Here is an 8154-nt window from a genome sequence, read left to right on the forward strand (position 1 = left end):
CTCAGGGCTAGGTGCTTGCAAATAAGGTGTCCAAGCAAAGCCTGCTCCAAACTGTGCTATTGATCAGTGGCAGAAGTCCAGAGTTTAATTCAACAAGAATGAGATCAAACTTCTAGAACTGCTTTGCTTTTCCTGTCCAGAGGGCAGAGATTGACTTTGGGTGGCCTTTCTCTCTGTAGTTGATGAAATACCTGAAGACTTCCTCCTCCTTGCATGGAGATCAGAAGTTTGAAATGTCTGTGGACTCACACCCTGTACATGAGGCATATGGGATTGCAGCAGCTGATGACCTAAATGAGAACATGTGAGTAGTTAGAACTCAGTGTCTACTCCTGGCCCCTGCTGTGAATTCCTTCTGTACATTGTGTGGGCTTGCACCACTGAACTTCACCAAATGTCTAAAATGCTGCAGCAGTGTGTCAGCATGGGCATGTTATATTATCAGTCCCTGCCACAGGCTGAGGTGCCTGAGCACCTTCATCTGGTCTGCAAGGGGAAGCACTCACTTCCCCTCCTCTAGGACCACCACTAGCAAGAAGAAGTGGGACTGCCCCAGGAGAATGGATCTGTTTTCTGACAGCTTGAAGTTAAGATGAAAAAATTAGTGAAAGGGCATCTCCACTGCATTATTTTTTCCCCAATCACTGTGCATCTTCCCCTGCCCTGCCAGAGTCTGACAGAGCAATTATATTCTTGATCAAAACATGCCACCTGCTGTTTGTCAGAAGGGAGACATGTATAGTCAATAAAGCCAATGCATAAACTGCCAAACTGGAAATGTATTTGCATTGCAAAACCAGTCAAAAGTCCTGGGTGCCACAGGTTAGAGCCTGATCTTGGCCACCATACAAAAACCACCTGGCAACCCTGCACTCTTAGAATCATAGAATCATTAAGGTTGAAAATGATCTACAAGTGATAGACTTTAACCATTAGCATAGGACTACTGTGTTCACCACTAAACCTTATCCCAAATTGCTGCATCCACATGCCTTCTAGACCTCTTCCAGGGATGGTGATTCCAGCCCTTGCCTGGGCAGCTTGTTCCAATGCCTGACAACTCTTTCAGTGAAGATATTTTTCCCAACATTCAGTCTAAACCTTCCCTGTTGCAACTTGAAGCAGTTTCCTCTTGTTCTGTCACTTGTTACTTGACAAGACATCAACTCCCACCTTGTGACAACCTCTCTAGACTGGTAAGATCCTCCTGAGCCTCCTTTCTCCAGGCTGATCATCCCCATCCCCCTCAGTGCTCCTCAGAAGATTTTTGTTCCAGACCCTTCTCCAGCTTTGTCACCCTTCTCTGGACTCACTCCAGTGCCTCAATGTCTTTCTTGCAGTGAGGGGCCCAAAACTGAACTCAGGATTCCAAGTGTGACCTCACCAGTGTCGAGTACAGATCCTTTCCCTAGTCCTGCTAACCACACTGTTTCTGATGGCCAAGGATGCCATTGGCCTTCTTGGCCACCTGGGCACTGCTGGCTCATGTAGTTCCCCAGATCCTCCTTCCAACCTTTCTCTAGATGGGCATTCCAGTTGTTGACTGCAGTCAGCTGGGAGCCCCCAGCTCACCAGGACAGCTGACAAATGGTTGGAAGTGGCTTGGCAAACTCTTCCAGCAGCTCCCTCAGTGCCCTTGGGTGGATCCTATCAGGGCCTATAGCCTTGTGTATGTCTAGATGTGTAGCAGGTCACTGAGCTGTTCTCCTGAATTATGAGGGCTTCATTCTGCTCCCCATCTCTGCCTTCCAGCTTAGGGAGCTGGGTACCTGGAGAACAACTGATCTTGTTATTAAAGACTGAGGCAAGGGAGGCATTAAGTGGCACAGCCTTTTCCACATCCTTTGTCACTGTTGATCTGCAAATCTGCAAATGCTGTGGGCCAGCAAGGCCAGAGCCTGGACAACCTTGCAGATTACTGCCTTCCATCCAGAGCCAAAGCACACAATTGGCCCTGCCTAAAAAAGCCACAGTGCAAGCAAACACCCCTGCTGCCTCCAGCTGAAACTTCCTAACACAGGGCAAGGAAGGAAGGGTCTAGCCAGGACAGCAAAACTGCTGTTGAAGCAGATTACAGGGCAACACCCAATATCTGCTTCATAAGAGCAGTGATAACAGAGGAGGGCCCTGGGAGGAACCACTGCCTCTGTGAAAGGGAAAATTCCCAGTGGAGACACCATAACGTGCTTTAACTTTTGGTCAGCCCTGAAGTGGTTGGATGGCTGTGAGAAGGAGATGAGGTGTCCTGAGACTTTTCAGCTGGTACCTGGGCCTGGATGCTTTTGGGATGCTGTTGAGTTGACTTTCTGTAGCACAGAGGCAGAACTGCAGCCCTCTTTGATGTTGTGTATGCAGTTCTGCCCCAGCACTGCCTCCTCAATTGTCTGCCTGTTGCTGCAGAGCGGTCCCCACGGTCCTAAAGGAGTCTGCAGGACAGCCACAGGTCCTGAAAGGGACCATATGCTCTGCAGAGAGGGAGGGAGGGAAGAAGGGGTTAAAGGACAGAGGGAGGGACGGCTACATTAGCAGATGTCCAGGGCTGAAAAGTAGGTCACCTATTTCTGCCTCGGGGGGGTGATTGAAAATCGACACTACATCAATGCACAAACAAAGCCGAGTAATACAGCAAGGAATGAGCCTTAGAAGCCTGACAGAAATCCTCCAAGTACATACACACACAGCTCTTCTAACACACCATACAGAGCTATCAATTGAGACTAATTTTAAAAATATATTTTTACACACATAAACGTATATACAATCACACAAGAGGAGGGACTAATGAAAAAAATTGAATGAAAAACCAAATAAAAGCAGAATTTATCTTATTATCCATGTGCAGGGCTTGGACAGATGTTCCAGGTTTTTCTTAGCAGCCTTATGCACATTATTTAGGCCTAGACTCTCAAGGCTAAGTACTAGCTCTGATTGATGCCTTTGTGAGTCCTTGTAAGACAGACACTTGCAAACACTTCTGAGCTTGTGGTCCTCTGTGTGCCTGTGTCTCTCTTAGCATGAAAAGTTTCCACGGCATAACTGAAGCAGGTCAGGTGGTCTCTGCAAGGCCCTCCCTTCCTCAGATGTTGAAATTACAGGAACAGTTAATTGCAATCACCCACACTTTTCAGGAACCTAATCCCATGCTGTGAGGGCAAAAAGGTCAGGACAGATGGGATGAGAAGGAGATGAGATACAAGAAATTAGGTGGGTTTCTCCAGTCAGGTCAGGGTAGAGTCATTAAGTATTTATATTCTCTAATTTAGAAAAAAAAAATAATCTGATGGACATAAAATCAGCCCTAGCACATAATGATCACTCCTGACACCAAGGATAAAAGCTATTGGACTCACTGAAACACAAAAGATCTTTCAGGTAGTAAAAAACCAATGGACTCTTATTATTTTATATAATTTGTTCAGAAAACAGAATATTTCTGAACTTTTATAGATTTTTAAATGCCTTAATGGGAAACTTCTGAAATACTTTAAATGCTGCAGAAAACATATGGGTGGGGGCTTATCTGTTTGGGGTATCACAGCTACCAGGCACTCTTCAGAGCTCTCTGGTGTGGGATAGTCTAAGCATAGTTTAAAAACTCTTATTCACTGATGTCCTATTTCTTTCACACCAACAGTGAAATAACTTTTTGGAAAGAAGCTGTCAGATGGAATCCTCAAACAAAATGGATTAAATCAGCTATCTAAAATCCAGACTTGGAGGGGGACTCAGGGAGTGTTACACATTTGCTAGCCAAGTCCTTGGTGAGACCAATTGAGTTTGAAGATATTTCTTCTCAAACAGGGGCTGAAGAACTACCTTTGCATTCTGGCATCTGTCTTGACCCATCCTAAGGCTAGTTCAAGCTCTGTTCAGCCTGGATATGGCATCCGTAGTGTGCCTGTGCCACGTTCCTAATTTAAAAAGGTTTAAAAAAGATTGTCAAGTGGGTCATGAGGTCTCTGAAAGGCATTTCCTATCTTAGAGATGGGAACTACCTGCAGAGGTAATTGCACTTACTCTGACTTTTTAGGAGCCTAATCCCTTTGACAGGCACTCTTCATCTTTGCATACATATTCCACACCAAGAGGGCAGCAGGTCAGGACAGATACAAAGAGAATGGGGCTGAGATAAAGAAAGCATCTTAATTTTCCTTGAAGTACTGTGAAGGTTATTTTTCCACCTTGTTTTTTTTTTTTTTTGCTCATTTAGTCATTGTAGTTCTCAAAAGATGGGTCAGCTGATCATAGTGGTCCTTCCCAGCACTGAGACAGGGAAACATCTTCCTTTGTTGCTTCCTACCCAATGGAACAATGGGTTAAAACTAGTTTGGCTCTGTATTTCAAGGTTGCAGTACTTAAACTATGTACAAGTTTTCATCTTGACCAGTTTGGGGGAATGGTACACCCTTTTTCATGGTGGAGTTGAAGGGGAAGAAAGAAAAGAGAAAGGAAAAGCTTAAAGCAAAAATAGCCTGCAACTGCTGCTTATGACACGCACCTGATTAGATGACTGTGTTCACAAGTTTGCCTGGGTAATCAATCCAGCCTGTTTCTATCATCTCCTTTGCTCCCCCTGCTACTATTTCACAGAAACTCAGCAGTTACTAGGCAGCTGTATCATGGCTGGTTGGGAAATGACACAATATATGCACTTTGCACGTTTGAAAAGCACCTTAATTTCCCTAGGAGAAGTACCATGAAGGTAATTTCTCTAACTTGTTTTTCCTCTGTGCTAGTTTAATCAGCTTAGCTATTAAAAGATAACATGGGCTTAGGACTATCATTAGACCAGAGTGGTCATGTGGTTATGCTGGTAATTAGTGCTGTTGCTGAACAGTGTGACATTTTTTTAATAGGTAACTACATAATAAAAGCAGTACCTAGTGCACATCTAATGAAGCAAGAGAAAAAGGAACACTCTTTCTCCTGGGATCTGTATTTCAAGTACTTGTCTAGCAGCTTTCTTCTCTCTTTTCTCCTCTGTCATATTAGTATCTCTATCAAAAGCATTTAAGTGCTTGAAAAGGGATTAAGACACTGCAGTCTAAAATTGCAGCCCTGCAATCCTCCTGCCTAGCTGCACTGTAAGCTTTAAGGTATCAAAAAATCTCTGGGAGCACCCTGAGAGGGTCAGACAGGTGACATCTGAATCGTGGTGCAGAAGCTCTGGATCATTTGGCCTGAGTCCCCAGGAGTTCAGTTTGGACAGGATGGTCAGCATCCCAAATCCTAGCCCTACTTCCAGGATACTGGACTCTTTACAGTTCAAGAGTCCTTAGGTATGTTTTCTTTTGAAGCACAGCTAGAGGGAAAAGAAATGGAGATGGGTGCTCCTTTTATACAACAGTGTTAATGAGACTGTGATATAGCTCCCTTTGCCATGGCAATTTCAACCTGCACCTCCCAAATGTACCCATAATCACCAGATTACAAACTCTCCTGGGGTGGGAAGGTGCTGCCAGGCTCCTGTCAGGTCAGTTAGGAGCAGAGAAGGATGAGCAGTGCTGTACACCAAGTCATCCAAGACAATTTCTCTGCACCTGCACTGGGTGCTGCATGTGTATGTTGTTTAATGGATATTAAATTAAATTCTGCTCACCTTTATGCCTAGACTTGGGTTTCAGCCTCAGATGCTTGTTGGAAACTATACATTACTTATTCTGCTTACAGTACATACTCTGTTTTATTACTAGGCCATAATTTGGTTCTGATGTTAATAACTGAGGTACCCAGGTCTTCCCCTCTTCCCCATGATTCCTAAGTGTTACGTTTCAATGGGAGATAACCTCCAATCCTTTTATCTGGACAAAATAACCAAAAGGCTCAAGGGAAAGCATCCTGCATATATGTGGGGACAGTGGTAGAACCAGGACCTAATGTTTAGGTTTGATCATTAGGCTTCCATTTCTTCACCCATTTTCCCATGTAATAAGGTTTATGGAGTTTCCAACAAATTATGTCAAATTGCCTTTTGACCATGCCCTCACCAATCACTGTTTCCTCTGCTCTTTTAGAAAATGGATGGGAAGAAATCGATGCTTTGCCCATACTGCTGGCACACGTTGCCAGCCTTCAGCATCCTCCTAGTAAAAGAGAGGCTCCATGCCAAGAGGGATGGTTGGTTATTCAGGACAGCTTTCCTGTGCAGCCACCCAGCAGGCTCCCATTCCTGCATGCTGGGCCCACACTGTGCACTTTGCTGGCAGGTCAGCAAAGTTAACAGGTTCTGTCTGCTTTTTGCTCCCAGGTGATATGCCATTGATTGTTAGTGCTGGGCAGGTGGGAGAAGAGGATGACCAACACTGACATATGACGTCTCATGGAGATGGAAGGGGGATGGCCAAAGCTCTCAAGTGAAAACAAAATGGGTTGGTGCCAAAACCTCCCTCCATGCCTATGTTCTTTCCAGCAGGGCCACAGGCATAGTGTGTAGGTCCAGCCCTACAGCCCAGCAGCTTTGCCTTAGAAACACTAATAGGATCAATGCTTGAAATGAGATTAGAAAACTGAACTTGAACATTTTGTTTCAACTAAATGGATCAACTTGTGAGTCTGGTGCAGCCAAACATCCATGTTCACCCTCAGGAGCATAACCATGAAGTTATTGTTCAGAAATGCCCCTTCTCTCTTCTTAAAGCTACTTAGTTTTCGCAATTTTAATAAGATGTTGAGCTAAACATTAAATCATTAAAATTCTTTAATAGGCTTTATTCTCTCCTGAACTAGAGGATGAACAATGGATTTTGTAAGGGCTATGTTTAAACCAGAGGAGTTTCTGGTTTGGCTGACCTTACTCTACAAATATTCTTTCAGTGTTAACAGAGATGGGGACTCTTGTGCAAGGTGCCCAATTGTCCCTCTTTTTCTGTGTCTGTTTCCTACATGTAACTTATCGGTGGTCAGAAGAGTGAACCTCAACCAGATTAAAAGAGGTTAAGTTATGACTTCATTTTATGCCTGAGCTGACTGAACAGCCAGATATCACCACTGGGGAGGTTCAGCTCCAGAACTGTGCGCAGGTGTTCCCACTGCCTTGCAGGCACTGGTGCTTCCCTGTGCCTGTGGGAAACCCAAGTCTGTAAGCTGGGTAAACTGGAAACAAAAAAGCCCTCATAGGGTCCCTCAGCTGCCCTGGGGGGACAAAGGGAAGACAACATGTTGGTAGGGACAGGACTATGGTTGTCTTGGCAGAGCTGAAGCAGAAACACACCTCACGTGCTCATGGTCTGACATTATGGTAAGAGCAGCAGAAGCTAATGGTGAAATGCTGCTGAAAGTCTTCAGTCCTGCCTGCCCTCCTCTGCTGTCACATCCAGCAATTGCAGAGCCACAGGACAAGCTGGCTTGGCAGGCTATGCCACTCCTGGGAAGACAAGTTTGTTCTCCAAGGTGTGGCAGAGCTGCCGAATGACAGCAAGCCCTAAGAAATGCTTTCCCTGGCACCTGCGGGGAGCTCACCAGAGCCCACCAGCTCCTGGAGGGAGCACAGCTATGGCTGAGGGTTTAAAGGTGGACACTGAGGAACACACATTCAGCATCCTTTGATGGGGTGACAGTGACTGAGCAGGCTGATTATTTGTAATTTTTTTATTTGCCTATCACTTTATGCTGAGGAAGTGGCTTCCTCGAGGGAGTAGAGGAATTAATCAGAAGTGCTGTCTCTCAAAGCGCCACGGGCAGCAGCCATCACCAAGTTAAGATACTGACACTTGAAACCCTAGCCTAGTGATTTAGTAAAACACCATCAAGCTTCAGGTCCATTGCCTAAAAGTTAGAGTTCCCCTGTCAGCAATAAAATACTAGAGTCACCTGAAGCAGGTTAGGTTTTTGTTTGTGATTTGCCTGTAATCACAGGCACAGGAATGGTGTGGAGATCATCAGATTTGCACATAACTCCCGGGGATCAAGGACTGGGCTTTCACTCTTTTGCCTCTGGTTCAGCTTACTGTGTGATGTTGGGCAAGCCTCATAACTCCCCACTTCCCCAGCTGTTCAGTAGTGTTTTGAGATTCTCTTTGTAGACATTAAGTGTTTCTACCTTGAGGTACTAGTGCCCTAGCATTAGCAACTTATATGGGTAATGGCAGTTCCACCTGGACAGTTGTAGTTTCAAAAAATAATTACACAAAATCAAGATTTAGAAATATATTGATA

This window comes from Agelaius phoeniceus, chromosome 6 (assembly GCF_051311805.1).
Source record: "Agelaius phoeniceus isolate bAgePho1 chromosome 6, bAgePho1.hap1, whole genome shotgun sequence".
NCBI classification, from domain to species: domain Eukaryota; kingdom Metazoa; phylum Chordata; class Aves; order Passeriformes; family Icteridae; genus Agelaius; species Agelaius phoeniceus.